The sequence below is a fragment of the Cavia porcellus genome, unplaced genomic scaffold, assembly GCF_034190915.1.
Source record: "Cavia porcellus strain 051 isolate PalLab524CR breed Dunkin Hartley unplaced genomic scaffold, mCavPor4.1 scaffold_4, whole genome shotgun sequence".
Classification (NCBI taxonomy): domain Eukaryota; kingdom Metazoa; phylum Chordata; class Mammalia; order Rodentia; family Caviidae; genus Cavia; species Cavia porcellus.
Genome location: NW_026947487.1, coordinates 68,620,670 through 68,633,916, shown reverse-complemented (window position 1 = coordinate 68,633,916; position 13,247 = coordinate 68,620,670). Strand labels below are relative to the sequence as shown.

The following is a 13,247-nucleotide window of genomic DNA, read 5'->3' as shown; positions in this document are numbered from 1 at the left end:
TTATAGCTGGGAATACTATATAGGTGGGTACGATTGTGCTTGGTTAGCTTATTTTTGGCAGACTTAAAAAAGTACCAGAAAAAGAAAACTTTCATCTTCTTCAGTTAAATTGTTGTGACTATGCTGTAACTCCGCTGTGATTCTAATGTGCCTCTACCTCTTGCTTCTACCTAGAGAAATGGTACAGTTTTCAATTTTGCAAGAGAAGATGCACATTTAAAATTTGAAGTGAAATTTCTCCATCTGAAGTTTTTGGCAACATTAAATCAAATATTTGAAAAATACCATGTGGGTCACATAAACATGTTTATGAGCTGAGTCTGCCAGTTTGCAATCTGATTTGAATTGGAAAAAATTATTTATTTTTCTTGTATTTTGACAGAAGAAACCATTAAAACGTTTTTTAGTATGTCTTTCAGAATCCTTTAAAATCTGAACAATTAAAACATGGGGGTATGGGTGTGTGAAAAATGTACTTGTTTTAAAAATTACAGTGATCCAGGGGCTGGGGATTTAGCTCAGCGGCATAAGCGCCTGCCTTGCAAGCAAGCAGTCGTGAGTTCGACCCCTGGTACTGATAAAAACGAAAAAGTCAAAAAAAAAAAAAAAAAAAAAAAACCAAAACAAAAACAATTACAGTGATCCAAGAGCTTAAAGTCTGACTTGAAGTATATAGGGCATTTCAGGTGACCATCAGAACCTTCAGACTGTTTCCTTCATAGGATCTCTCCAAAAAGGGATAGTCCATGGAGATTCCCGTCAGAAGAAGCACCAGAGTGAACATGTGGTTGAGTAGCAGCACAGCTCAGAATGTGTGGCAGGCAAGCAGCGTGCCTCTGCAAAAGCTTGTGCTATATATAGTGAGTGGGGCTGGGTTTTTAATTTTGGTTGAGCTCCAATGACAGTTAATGGCAGTTCTTATAGACTGTAAATCATTTATGAGTTGAGAACCAGGACATAAAATGCAAGTGAATATAGGTAGAATAAAGCCTGTTACCAAATTCCAATACATCGTTAGTGCTATAGCCAAGGAAGAACTTTTAGAGGTCAATTAATATAGAGTTTTCCTTTAAGATGAGGAAACTGAATCTGGGAATAAAGCTGTGCCTTACATTTCTCATTAACCCTTCCCTGTCCTGTAGGAATCCAGCACTCTCCTTCCTTTTTCTTTTGTTTTTCCTGCCTGTAGACCAATGTGTCCTCTGGGAACTATTGGTGACAATTTGAGAATCGTGAGAAAACCAAAAAAAAGCAGATGTTTCCTAAGTAGACTGTTTAGGAAACATCTTCTGAGGAGGTTGATGTAACCTGTGTTTCTAGTTATTAAAAGACAATGGTAGACTTTCTGTAGTTTTTATGAGTTTTGGTATTCTTTCCAAATGCCTTTCAAAGTGCTAAACGCATAAAACTAGTTTACCACTAACGGTAAAAGGATGTGACAAAACTGCCCACTATTCTGCAAAATTTTGTAGTAATTAGTTGAACTATATGAAATAGTTGGTATTTAGACACTTTTCATTTACAAAACCTGGAACTTCTTATGATTCAAGATAACAGTTTGAGGAAGGGGCAATAAGGCATATAGTACAGTATCCTTCTACTTTGTTTTTTCTTTTTCATCATCTTCATCTTTGTTTTTGGCTTTTTTTTTTTTTTTTTTGTGGTACTGGGGATTGAACCCAGGACTTTCACACTGAGCTACATCTCTGGTCCATTTTTTATCTTAAGGTAGGGTCTCCTAAAATCACTGAATTATCCAGGCTGGGTTTGAATTTGTGACCCTGTTGCCTCAGGCTCCTGGAGTGCTGGGATTATAGACTTGCACCACCTCACTTGGCTATCTTCCTAATAAAAATGTCCTTAGTGTGCGAACACTGTGTTGTCTTGCTGATATAAGATCCAAAAGTTACACTAGATACAGTAAGAGGGAAAGAAACGTCTTAAAGGGAAATTGTTTTGTTTGATCAATTTTGTATGCCTGTATCTGGTGACCTGAGCAACTGTTTTGAAGATAACAATATGCATTATAACAACCATTGTTAAATTGCTCTCATCTTGACTTGCAATCGTACATTGCTATTGTGTTTTGTTGTTGGGGTTTTTTGCTTGTTTGCTTCTTGATTTTTCTTTCTTTAAAAAAATATCCTTGGTGTTTTTTATTGCTTTCAACCCCTCAGCACTTTATCTTTTTACTCAGCACCCCCTCACTTTATCTTGCTCAAATACTGTTATGCTGGAGCATTTTTACTAAGAAACGTGAGATTAAAAGTTAAAGGCTCTATGTGCACATATGGAACAATTTTCCTTTCACATTTTGTTTGGCTGGAAACCTCTTCACTGCCTTGAAAAGATTTCTGGCTGCAGCCAGATGCTGGATTTGTTTGTGTGTTTTCAGGCCAACAGAAGCAAGTTGGAAATTGAAGTGCTTCTCATGCTCAGTCTTGGTTAAGAGCACAATGGTTTGATACGCTCTACTAATATTACAGCTTGCATTGGCTATCTCAGACTCAAAGACGTCCTCTTGTTATTGTAACTGTATCCTGCTCATTCTGATTTGGAGCAGGGGATGAATGAACCCACAGAAAGCAGTATTAGATCTTGTCTTCTGCTTTATTTATTTCTTTTGAGACAAGGTCTCACTATGTAGTCCAGGCTAGTCTTGCACTCACAAGTGATCCTCCTGCCTCAGCCTCCCCAGCTGTGGAATTATAGGCATGCACCATTACACCTGGCCTTCTATTTGTTTTCTAAATTTAGTCCACAGAGTATTCATATGACTAAACTAACTTTTGTAAGGGAAGCGGCATTTTACCATTTTGATGATTACAAAAGTAAGTGTAAAATAAGAGACATTTGAACTTTAATTTAAAAGTTACAGAAAAATTTGACATGTGACCTGAATTATATTCCAGGGCCCTAACCAAATAAAATAAATCTGTCATTTTAGACATCAAATGAATTAAAAACGTATGCCTGCTCATTTTTCACAAGAAAGTAGAAAATAAAGCCCACCAGATCCAATCAACAGGAGTAAGCCAAACTGTACCAACTTCATGGCTCAGAGATCAGAGTGCACCACAGCTGAATAAACACAACTAAGGAGCCTGTCACACACAGCAGCTTGAAACTGCAAACTTTGGGGGAGAGGTGCTGGGGATTTAACTCAGCAGGCAAAAGTGCCCGCTTGGCAAGCGCAAGGTGTGTGAGTTCGATCCCTGGTTCCACAAAAAAAAGAAAAAAAAAAAAAAAAAAAGTGCAAACTCGTTTAACTAGTTTAAAATCAAAGCATTAGTAAAAAATTCACTTCTGCCATTTCTAGGCCCTTTCTGATTTATATTTATTTATTTTTTTGGTACAGAACTTTCTGATTTATTTTAAATTCAAACGTTTACTTTAGTTCTTAAAAAGTATTTCATAGCTGGGCATGTGGCACCGGCTTGTAATTCCAGCACCCTGGGAGACTGAGGCAGGAGGATTGTAAATTCAAGCTCAATCTAGGCAATTTAGTGAGACCCTGTCTCAGAATGAAAGAGGGCTCAATGCAGAGGCCCTAGGTCCAGTTCCCAGTACAGTCAACAAGTAAATTCAAATCAATACTGTTTTGTAAACCATTGAATTAAAAGGTCCTTTTCTGGGGATGAGTTTTCCAAAGTAAAAGATTTAAAGGTAGAATTTATTGCTTTCCTCTGCAAAAATAGTTATATGAAGACTCCGCTTCCAGGTGACATGCATGCCCTTCTGAGATGCAACATCTTCATTTACACAGTCCCCCCCAGACTACTTGCAGGGCCCCATAGGCATGCCTTTCTTTATCTTTGAACATTGCTCAAAGAAAGCTTTCCTACTGGCCGTGCCCTCCCTCTGCATCTACTCATTCTTCAAAGTGTCTGGGATTCTTACGTCTCCCCCCAATGCACCCCACAGAGTTAGGAGTTTTCTGAATTCTCCTTAGTCTTCTGTAAAAAGTAGACCTCTTGTACTGTAATAGTTTTCATGACTTATGTTTGTTTTTTAAACACAGTATAAAATGGCTGGCCTAAAGGAGTTATTCAATAATTATTTCAAAAGTAACTCTATAGTTGCAGACTACAGAGTTGTGTAGTGTTTTCCTCCTATGTGGAGGAACTTAATCAGTAAGAGATACAGTGGCATAGCATCTTAGAAGATTACAGAACAGATTTGTAACCTGCTAAATTCTCTGCAGGAGTTCTCACAGTCAGCACTGTTTAGTGGTTGCGCACTTGGCAGCAGGGGCTTGGAGAAATGAGCACATGCAATAGGTTCAAGTTTTTAATTTTCATTTTCCCATTTGTAGTCTTAGCCCAATTCCCAGCCCTGGGTACTCAATGAATTGGAGTTGATGGGGTAATATAATTTATTCCTGTTAATCAGAGAACGGTGGAGTCACTGAGTAAAGCAGTCTTGGCAAATGCATAGGTAGTTAGTTCCCTTTGATGCCATATTTAGGGCCTTCCCCAGGTTTCTTCCTAATAATCGAAAATTATATGTATAGCAATGAGCCTTGAAGTTGTTTTGTAAAGAAATTAATGGGTTGCTTTCAGTATTTTATTTTCACTGCTTAATTACCTTCCAGAGAACTGGCAGCATGCTTGATGAGAGTAAGAGGTAGTGATTCATAGATGTCTCTGCCTCTGGAAGAGAACATGGCAAGATTTGTGAGAATAAGTATTCATATTTTAAAAGTTTATGGTATCTACATGTATAGCTTACATAAATGTACTTACGTGTCTAGGAAAGTTGATGCTGGTAGCAAATTGGTAGCAAAGAACACATTAAATATTGCTTATTATGGAATTTCTTAATGTGGGTAAGACTTTAGACACATTATCTCAGTTGAAACGATAACAAGCCTATTTTGTATGTATAGATAAGGCATATTTTAGCCCCACTTTATGAACAAAGATGAAGAATTTAAAAGTATCCTGCCCCAAAGTCATCCAGTCGAACAGTGGCAGAGCTGGAGATTTTGTGTGACTGCCTCTCAGCCAACTCTGACTGCGTCCCATGTTGCTTTATTTTTTATTTTTTTGAACCTTTTTTTTTTTTTTTTGGTATCGGGAACTGAACTCAGAACCTTGCTCTTGCCAGGCAAGTGCTGTGCCCCTGAACTATATCCCTGGACTGCTACTTTGTTTTTTATAGAAGTTTTTAAAAGTTGATCCTTCACTTAAAATACTGAAATTTGAATGATAAATTTAAGAATAGCCTATAGCCTTGATGCAGACCTGCCTGAATGTATATTGGTGAAAGGCAACTTCAGTTATTTTTAAATTTTAAATCTTTTTATGTCTTGTTCTGGAGCAAAATTGTGATTGTTTTAGCTAAGTACTTTTTAATTATGATCTTTGAATCATGTCTGAGTGTAGCATGACACTTATGAATATGCCAAGATTTGTAGCTTCTTAAAAGAATAGTATTCACTTGTGAAAGTCAGAACAGGAAAATCACTTAGGGATGGATACAGTTTCGGGGCTATTCAGTGATGCACTCCCTATCCTAAAAGACCAGAAGGAACCAACAAGGATCCAGGTGTGAAGGGACAAGTACAGGTGGTTCTTCCCGTAAGATGGGTTGTGTCTCGATAAACCCACTGTGAGTGGCAAATTCAGTTAGTACCCTTCCTGTAACCATTATAGCCAAAATCCTAAGTGGCACCATCGTTAAGTCTGGGGCTTATGTGTGTTGTCACACTGCCTCTTCTATGCCTTGCATGGGGTGGTCTTTTAAAAATCAGGCCATTTGAAATAAGGAGATGTAAATTACTTTCCTAAAACTAATTAGAAGTAAAAGTAGCCAATGATCCCACAAACTCCAGCTCTAAGCGGCTGTGATCCCCGACTGCTGTGATTTAGTAAGATTTTTGTCCTTGTGCTTACAGTTGTTTGTATTTATTCCTTTGTGAGTGACCTGTTTACATCCTGACCTCAATCTGTCCCTCTGCTGGCCTTTTCTCTTGTTGATAGTAATCCTTTCTTAAATGGGTGCCTTCTACACAGCCAGGTATCTTCTGTTTTTGGTGTTTGGTATACAGAAGCTCGAGTGTGATTTCTTTTCTCTTTGATTTGTACTTTTGATGTCTTCCTATAGAAATTTAGTTCACTTTTCACTGAAATTCATTTAAGTGTTATTTTGTGCTTCCTCAGTGGTTTAGAGGAGACAAGAATATAGCAACTGTTAAAAAATGAGTTCATTTATAAAGAAGGCATCGCCAGCAGTAGAGTCAGAAGAACAACTCAGAGAGCCTTGGAACCTCTTTGAAAGGAAGGAAGGGATCAAGAATCCTCTTGTTAATTAGGATAGACATTTAATGCCCTGTAATTTTTAAGAAACTTTTACGAGCTATTTAACACTAACTTGTAATTAGCAGTTGCGTATAAATGAAAATGGAAGACAGGCAAAGGGGGCTCTTAAGTTAGCAATAAGGGTCCTTAAGATTGTTATTTTGTGTTTTGGGTTGGAGATCTCATCTTAACATTAGGTATTGTATTTCATTTGGTTAATTTCCTAGTTTATAAAGCAAAGTACAGTTTACTTAGCAATAACAGTAATAATAAATTTGAGTGGGCCAGGTGTACATGATCATAATCCCAGCTTTGGGGGAGACTGAGGCAGAGGATTGCAAGTTTAGGTCTTTCTTGGGCAACTTGATGAGACCTTGTCTCAGAGTAAAAAAAAGACTTGAGGATGCTTTTTAGTCCTAAAGTATGCCTGGGTTTGATCCTTACTACCACACACACACACACACACACACACACACACACACACTAAAGCTGGGAATAGTGGTGCATACTTGTAATCCCAACACTTGGGAGGCTGACACAGGAGGATCTCTACCAGCTTAAGGCCAGTCTGTGCTACATAGTTGAAGGTTGACTTAAACTATATAAAAGGACTGTGTCTCAAACAAAACAAAACAAAACAAAACAAAACAAAACAAAACAACATGACTGATGTTGAGTGCTCACTTGGTGGCAGGCACTGTATCTAAGAATTCCAAGTGTGTTATCTCATTTAGTCAGTTGCAGTGTGAAGAGTAGCACCATTGCTGTGCCATTTTGCAGATGAGCAAAGCTTAACAGGGCTAAATAATTATTCCAAAGTTCACAGCATGTAAGTAAATGGTAGCAGTATTATCCTTTCTTTAACTCAGGGATGCCCAATGTGACCAGTGCATATTTTAAAAAACAGACTTAGAGTCATCCTGCGGTACCCTTGGGGGACATAAGAAAATCGGAGAATCTCAGGTCCTTTTGCATAGAACCTGTGCATTCACATCTGGATTACTTATAATACCCAGCACAATGGAAGCGCTGGGTAAGTAGGTGTTACTGTCTCTTGGGTAGAGAAAGATAAGAAACCATGGCATGTGGTAAGTGCAGACATGCTTTTCCCTGGAATGCTTTTGATCTAAGTTTGGTTGAGTCCAAGGATGTGGATCATAGGTATAAAGGGTCAACTCCACCTGTGGGTACCAATGGACCCTTGAAGTCAGCCAGTGCCCGTTCTGCTGTATGTCAGGTTCTATCTGCTGCCACGTGTGAAGGAGTTAGTTATTCTTATTGGAAGTAAAATGTTCTTTCAGGCCTTTACCATTTGATCCCTTGAAAATATTCTTTGTTCTTTAAAGCAGGGTGCCTGGCGGGGGATATAACTCAGTAGTACAGTGCCTGCCTGGCAAGTGTGACATCTTGAGTTTGATTCCCATTACCAAAAAAAAAAAAAAAAAAAAAAAAAAGCAGGGTGTAAGTTATGCAGAAGGCTGAGGCAGGAGGACAGAGCCTCGCCTGGGCAATTTGTTTCAAAATAAAATTTAAAAAGACCTGGCAGAGGACTTAGCTGAGTGGCAGAGCTCTGATCCAGTGTGCTTGAGGCCCTGGTCCTCAGTGCTGCAGAGAAAGAAGGTGAGGTAAGGAGGGAGGGGAGAGGAGAAAGCCTGGCCCCTCCTCAGGGCCCTGCTTTTCTACCCTGGCTTTGCACCTCCTACCAGAGTGACATGGGCCAATCTCTCCTGAGCTGAGGCCTTGCTCCCCACCATCTATCCCTCCTTTAGTGCCCAGGAAAATCTACCTGTCACTGTGTGAGTGAGTACCTGACACCCACACTGGGTGTGGTATCAGGTGCCACCTCCCCAGTTCTCTGTCAGCGGCCACTTCCTGGGCCACTGTCATCAATTCAGGCCTCAGGCAAATAGGATGAAAAGTAAAATTTGTGTATGTGGAAAATTTTTGAGGTGAATTGTTGGTATCATATCTTAATGTCAATTTGGATTAAAATCTAGGCTTCATTACGTGCTCTGAAATCTTGGTTTTTGTTTGTGTTTGTTTGGTTTTTATTTTTTTTTAGACAAAATCTTGACATATAGTTCAGGCCGGCCTTGAACTTACCATGTAGCAAAGGCTGGTCTTGAACTCAGAGCAGTCCTCCTGCTTCAGCCTCCTAAGTGTTGGTATTGTAGGGATGTGCCACCATGCCTTGCTGTGATCTGAAACCTTGGGTAAATTCCTTTGCATCCCTGTAACTTGGTTTCCACATTTGTAGAATGAGGCACGTGTAGCTATCTCACAGGCTTGTGACAATGTGAAGCATGCATGCTTTTAAAAAAAGCACTTCAGCTGGTAGTTGATGCTATCATGTGAATAGCACTATATAATGTTAGCTACTTTTACACATTCAAGGCAATAAGTTACTCTGACTAGCATGGTAACTAGAATGTGACTAGAATGGTGCTGTTTTGGTGTACTTCGTGGGCATCTTTACATCCTTATCTCTGACACCATCACTGTATTGATGTCATTTTCACTTCTCCTTGTACAAATAAAAATCTTTATAATCCCCGGAGAAGTCGGGGTCACCTGAGCTTCAGAATACTTTTGACTTTGAGTCTGTCTTTTTTTCACCAATTTTCTTTTTTTCTTTCTTGTTTTGTTTTGTTTTGTATTGTTTTTTGAGATAGGGTCTCTCTATGCCATCCAGGATGGCCTTGGACTTACTGTGTAGCCCAGGCTGGCTTTGAACTCACATTGATCTCCTGCTTCAGCCTCCTGAGTGCTGGAGTTACAGGCATGCACCACTACACCTGGCTTCACCAATTATCTAATCACTCATGAAGCACTGACATTCATAAATTCTACCCATAGCAGCAGAAGTTGGATTAAAGCATCCTGGAGGCCCAGTGTTGACTTTCCCTATTTCTTTCCCTTCTGTCTCAGAATCACCCCAACAAGTGTGCTCCTGCAGCCTGTGTGGACGTAGAAAGACCAGTAGCTATGTTGAGACTAACACTCGACAAACCCCCTCTACTGCCTGCCAGATGCTGTGAGGCTTTTGTTATGTTGGGTTTCACACCAGATGCTGTGAGGCTTTTGTTATGTTGGGTTTCACAGAGTGTTAGCAGAGAAAGAACCTTATCATTTCACCCATTTTTTTTTTTTTTTTTTGTAAAGAAGGAAGCCAAGACCCAGGAGAATAAGTGACCTGCTTAAGGCCCACAAACCTAGAAGTGGAGCCAAATCCCCTAGGACAGAAGAATGAAGGCATTCTAGAAAGGCAGTTTGGAGGCAGCTTCTTCAGTGGCTTTCCAGTGCCTGGTGTAGGAAACCTAGACTCCCCCTTCTGTTGTGGAGCTGTGTTCAGGACCCTGCTCATTGACTAATTTATGGTGACAGTTTTGGCGCTACCTGCAAATCCACTGAATCCTGTCTTGATGCAGTTGAATATTTGTGATGAGCTATCTTTTGTAAAATCATGTGAGCCCTTGTAAAAGGCTGTGTCATATAATGTGGATTTCTACTAGTGCTGCTTGTGTATGTACCTCCAGCCTGTGGCCCAAAGAACTTAATGAATGCTTCACCAAGAACACAGAACACGGTTTAAGTGCTGTCCTGCCCCAAGAAGGGAGAGTGTGAGAGTGTTCATTTGTGGTGTTTTTGGTTAATTGGCGTACTTCTATTCACAGAGTGCTACCTGTGACAGAGAGTGGCCTTCCCATGAGTTTTTACTGTAACTTCAACCCACTTCTATTTTAAAAATATTTGCTTATCAATTCATTTAATGTAACATAAATTTATTCCCTGTTAACAAAAATTACATTGTTTTATGAAGAAATCCTGTATTTTTTTAAATAGAAAACTTAGGCACATCTTTTTGCATTCTTTTTTTTCTATTTTGCGATGGGGTCTCGCTATGCAGTTTAGTTTGGCCTTGAACTGACTATGTGGCCCAGGCTGGCCTTGAATTCATGGCAGTCTTTCTGTTTCAGCCTCCCAAGTGCTAGGATTACAGGCATGCGCCACTATACCCAGCACGTTTTTACAATTTAGTAAATCTCTACTCTGTCACTTGATGGAAGACAACTGGGTCTTCCTCTCAGATTTTCATTCACTCTGGTACAGTATATTGTTCTGGCTAAAGTATGTGAAAAAGAGCTACCGGATGTGTGGTTGGGAAAGGAGGAATTTGTATACCCCAGGACTTTTCCTCAGGGGTCCTCTGACCACATGTCAGAGGGATTCCTTTAAAGTAATTCTCATAGCCTCTTCTCCCACTCAGTCTCCTCTAGGGAGGATCCTGCGTTTCCTGACAGATGTTAGGAGAAGCTAATGCCTGTTCTGTTATTTTGAAGTCAAGAATTCTAGTCACTGTGTGCTGATAGTGGTATGTAAAGTATCAGTATAAAGAAAGACCAAAGCCGGGGGAAAAAAGGAGAGAAAGAAAGACCAAAACACGACTTAATGCAAATTCAGGACAGTGTTTACCCTTGGTAAGTGCCTTGGATAGAGAAGGATGCCATTGTATAGGGTACTCTGGGGCATCACAACTTTTGGTAATGAGTTTCTTGGATTGAGTGCTGAGTGTATAGTTGTTCTGTGTCCTTTACACAGTAAGAATATGTTATAAAAGGCTATAACTATGAATATTCAAAAAAAGAGCTTGGGTTTTTATTCCTTGGAAATAATGAATATGATATTTTCTTTATTCAGTCACTGCCTTGTTGGCTTGGATTTTTTTAGACCTAAATTTTAAAAAATGCACATTGTGATATGTGGATTACCCAGCACAGTTATTTTTCTTTTTTGGTACTTTTGCTATTGGGGTGTGTGTGTGTGTGTGTGCACATGTGTGCGTGTGTGCGTGGTATTGGGGATTGAACCTAGGGCCTTTGCACTGAACTGTAGGCCATTTTATTTATTTTAAAAATTTTTGAGACGGAATCTCCCTAAGTCACTAAGTTTCCCAGGATGGGCTTAAACTTGAGATCTCTTTGCCTCACCTTCCCAGTGTACTGGGATTACAGGTATGTGCCATCATACCTAGCTTGGTATTTGGGTTACTGTAAGCTCTGAAGCTTGTGATTCCTTCATTGTTATTGATAATAAACAGAATCAGAGACTCAAACTCAACTATATCTTAAAGTCTGATGTCTTTGCTAATGTAGGCTCTGGTTCTCATAGAATCCCATAATGTAAGAACTAGAGAGACTTTGTATACCCTTGCTCAGTGACCATTGTCTTTGTATCTGTATGACAGATGATGTAGCTAAAGGACAAAGAGGTGATAATCTAGATCGTCTAAAAAAGGCACTAGCTGAATTTCATTTCCAGCATTACACACACACCCTTGTTGTAATGATGATGATGACTTTAAAAAAAGCAGGTCCTAAATAAAAGCATTGGAGAGCTTCGAGGATTTTTACCTGTATCCTGTAATGATGAAAACAGCTTTGTATGAATGTTCTTGTTTGTTTTGAGGTGGGTAAGTCCAAATAAGTACTACACAATGTGCTATGAAGTGAAGTAGAAATAGATAAGAACAATATTGTGGGGAGAAACTTAGACCATAGGAAAAGGCTCAGAATGAAGCAACTACCAATTTTTATTAAAGAGGAAATGTGGTACTAAATAATGTGCTTCTTTAAATTTATTAAAGTTTGACTTTTAGAATGCTTTGCATTGTACTTATAGAAGTGCTTTGCACTCTAGAAATACTATTGCTTTAATAGATGATATGTGAATATAATTTTCAGTGTCTTTTTTTAAAGGAAATTAGCACTAGTTAATGCATTGCATATTGTTATCTTCAAAGTAGTTGTTCAGATTACAAGATTTAGGTATGAAACAAATGATCAAACAATGAAAACAAACTGTTCTTTTTGATGAACTAACAGATTACTAGTATATTATCTATATATATAGATATACACACTTACATATATGTATACATATATACATATAATCTTTTTCCTTCTTTCTCTTCTCCTTTCCCCATCCGAGTTGTTTTTTCCTTTCTTTCCCTTTCATTTTCATAATATCTATTGTACATTTTGCAGCTTTTTCAGTTTTTTTCTCTACTAGGGAGACAACATGACATGCGAGTCTAATTTAATTCATTTATGAGTATGGTCTCAAGTTGCATCCATTTACCAACAAAAGCCTCAAGTTTATCCTTCTTTATAGCTGAGAAATTTTCAATGTCTTGAGTAAACTATTTGTAAATACCTTGTGGATTGTTCGAAAATCTATGCAATGTGCAATTTGTGTTGGTGCCACCATATCTGGTAGTTGGAACTTTTGTTCCAAATGGTAAGCTTCAGGGACATACATTTAAGGGACTATGAGTGTAACTAAAATGGCTTAAGAGATGGGAGCCCAAGTAAATACTCTTATATTTATTAAGTGAAACAACATTGGTGAAATTGCTAATGCAAATGCAAGGTAGGCTTCTTAACTGTGAGTTTCTTGAGATTAAAAATGTTACTTGTTACACAGGGCATGGTGGCACATACCTGCAATCTGAGTACTTGGGAGGCTGAGACAGGAGGATTGCCTTGAGTTCGAGGCCAGCCGGGGCTGTATACCGAGTTTAAGGCCAGCTTTAAATACATTACAAAAATCTTTCAAGATACCAAAAAGATGTTACTAGTTTTAAAGGTTTATTTGTAAGTATAAGTTCAGAAGCGGGTAATGGTGTTCCATCAGTAAATCATTTTTTTCCCTTTAATTTTAAATGCCTGAGTAATGAGCATATTTAGCCTTCTCTTCTAGACAGGATGAGGAAATAAATTTTAAGATGTTCTTTTATCTCAAAAGGTACATCTTTTGAAAAATAAGCCAAGTTTGTAAAAAGGACTCACTAGAACTGGGCATAGTAGCTCACACTTGTAATCCCAGCACTTAGGGAACTGAGGTAGAAGGATCTTAAACTTGAGTCTTTCATGGGCAATTTAAGTT

The 13,247-nt window shown here is 38.7% G+C and overlaps 1 protein-coding gene across 12 annotated transcripts in view; it reads left to right on the top strand.

Moving 5' to 3' along the window:
* Positions 1–13,247, top strand: part of Septin11 (septin 11) — a 90,041-nt gene that overhangs the window by 17,085 nt on the left and 59,709 nt on the right. The gene's annotated exons all lie outside the window — the stretch shown is intronic.